We start from the raw sequence: 2,282 nt of genomic DNA, 5'->3' as shown, positions 1-2,282 counted from the left end.
TTGAACTTAAATAGCTCTATCAGGGCTTATATTTGTTAAATATTTTTATTTACTATACTGATGATGCTCTCTTAGATTTTCTATTGTTGTTGGTAGTTGTAAAAATACAGAGCTCCGAATAAAAAAATAATTATTTTTAATGTTTTGAAACAGCCGTCATTTTTTATTTTCCCTACCTATACTTAGCAGACTCTTCAATCTTGACTAGTAATTAAACCTAGTTTTCAATTAAGTAATCAAAAATTTGGGGTGAAATAACTGCCTTTTTCCCCTTTTGGACTCTTGTACTAAAAGAAGAGTTTATTATAGAGTTTGCCTAATTGATATCGGACCTCATAGATACCAACCCACATAATAATGATTATGGCCGAACATTAGACCACAATCGATAGACATCAAACCATATTTTTCTAAAATATAATCTAATTTCAATTGTGAGCTAAGAATACAATAAAAATGTCTTACGATTAATAATAATAAAAAAACATATAATTAATTTGTAGATATTATTTTAAGACTTACCTTCTTCGGGGTCGAAAGAAGATATACTTAAGAACTCCGAGAGACTGAAGGAAGATTCTGTAATAAAGGTGAGATCATCCAGCCCAGTTCCTGTTTCTACTAAAAATGTATTTATTTGGAATTTAGAAATAACAAAGTACATACTGTAACAACATTAAAATTTTATAAAATATAATAAAATAATGAAGGACATACCGAATTCCTGCTCATCGGAAAATGTGGATTTGGTTTCTTTATCTGTCAAAAAATATGAAATTTAATGAATTTAAAATATAATTAAAATAGAAATATATATAATTTTTTTTTAGCTTACCTAATTCCTGCTTATCAGGATGATTGATTTTTTTATCTTTATCTGAAACAGATGAAATTCATAAAAATAAAATAAATAAAAATAGACAATAATAAATGTTTGTTGCACGAATTAGATAGCTTGAGGTTAATCAGTTTTAGCCATCATTTTAAAGTCATTAACAGGGCGAAGAAAAATTCTAGACATATAAATATTTATAGGTATTAATAGAAATAATTTTGGATAAATATTTATTGTTTTTTTAAAAATAATTTATTTATTGTTATTTACAACTGTATACACATATATACAACAAGTAAATTTGCTCCAATAACATTTCTAGAGGAGAAGATCTCGAGGCCATCTTCTTTTCAGATGCCTAGGAGGATTATTAGTAGGTAATGAAGGAGAAGACAGGTTAGAAACAAGTGGATTTGGGTGGTTGAGAAGTTTGTTATGGAAGGAACGGGATCTGGATATGGCCAAATCGGCAACATATGGAACATTGAGGATTTTGGTGTGTAAGGATTGGATTCAGGAGGAATTTGATAGTTTAGTGGAGCCCCAAAGCTCAACTCCGTATGTCCAGATAGGCCTTATAATAGTCATGTAGATCAGTCTTTTGTAATGGATTGGCAATTTAAACCGTTTATCTAGTAAATGTTGCAATAGTCGGAATCTACGAGCAGTTTCTTGTCTTTTTAGTCTTGTATGAGGATTCCATGTCAGTCGTTTGTCGAGAGGTCCTAAGTAACGGATCTGTTCGACAGGAATAAGTGGGGTATTATTGAAGGATACTGTAGGGCAAGAGGTCATGGTTTTACGTCGAAGGGTAAATTCTTGAAGGGTGGTGATGTGGGATTGGAGGGTTTGGGATACAATGTAAGGATCATTGTTCACTGACAATAGACATGTGTCATCGGCAAACGTGGTGAGGATAGTGTTAGGATGGGTTGGGATGTCAGCTGTGAAAACTGTATAAAGGATAGGACCAAGGATACTACCCTGAGGTACACCAGCAGACTGACGGAATAGGGATGAATAAGCGCCGTTGTAATTTACTTGAAATAATCTGTCGGAAAGATAAGAACGGATCTTGTATAGCAGTCTTGGGTGCCAGACTCGATCAAAAGCCTGTTCTACATCAAGAAAGACTCCCGAGCAGTACATTCCGCGCTCCAATAAAGACGAGACAACATCAAATATTTATTGTTGTAATAAAAATTCAATTTGTGAAGACATTTTTTTTTTCGGCCAAGATTCCCATGCAGTCCTATACTGTCTATCCATGGTTGGGGTTCAAAGTTTTTCATTTTGCGGGACAGGCACACAATGAAAAAAGTCAAGGCTCCAGACCGGATTCGAACTGTCACCGCCAATAGATCTCAATTAGCTAAGACTTCATCTTACTACTGAACTGCAGGCGGTCCGTTACAATATCTTATGAAGATCATTACACAAAAAATAA

General features: G+C 33.4%; 1 long non-coding RNA gene across 1 annotated transcript; it reads right to left on the bottom strand.

Moving 5' to 3' along the window:
- Positions 1-522: 522 nt before the first annotated feature.
- LOC106689889 (uncharacterized) lies at positions 523-878 on the bottom strand. Its single transcript, XR_001344511.2, has 3 exons — positions 836-878; positions 718-759; positions 523-621 (listed from the first exon to the last, which is right to left on the bottom strand). It is a non-coding gene; the product is annotated as an uncharacterized lncRNA (long non-coding RNA).
- Between the last annotated feature and the right edge of the window lie 1,404 nt (positions 879-2,282).

Source organism: Halyomorpha halys, unplaced genomic scaffold (assembly GCF_000696795.3).
Source record: "Halyomorpha halys isolate HHAL.00 unplaced genomic scaffold, Hhal_1.1 Scaffold1510.1, whole genome shotgun sequence".
NCBI lineage: Eukaryota > Metazoa > Arthropoda > Insecta > Hemiptera > Pentatomidae > Halyomorpha > Halyomorpha halys.
The sequence above is the reverse complement of the archived record's forward strand: the minus strand, read 5'-3'. Positions and strand labels throughout refer to the sequence as shown.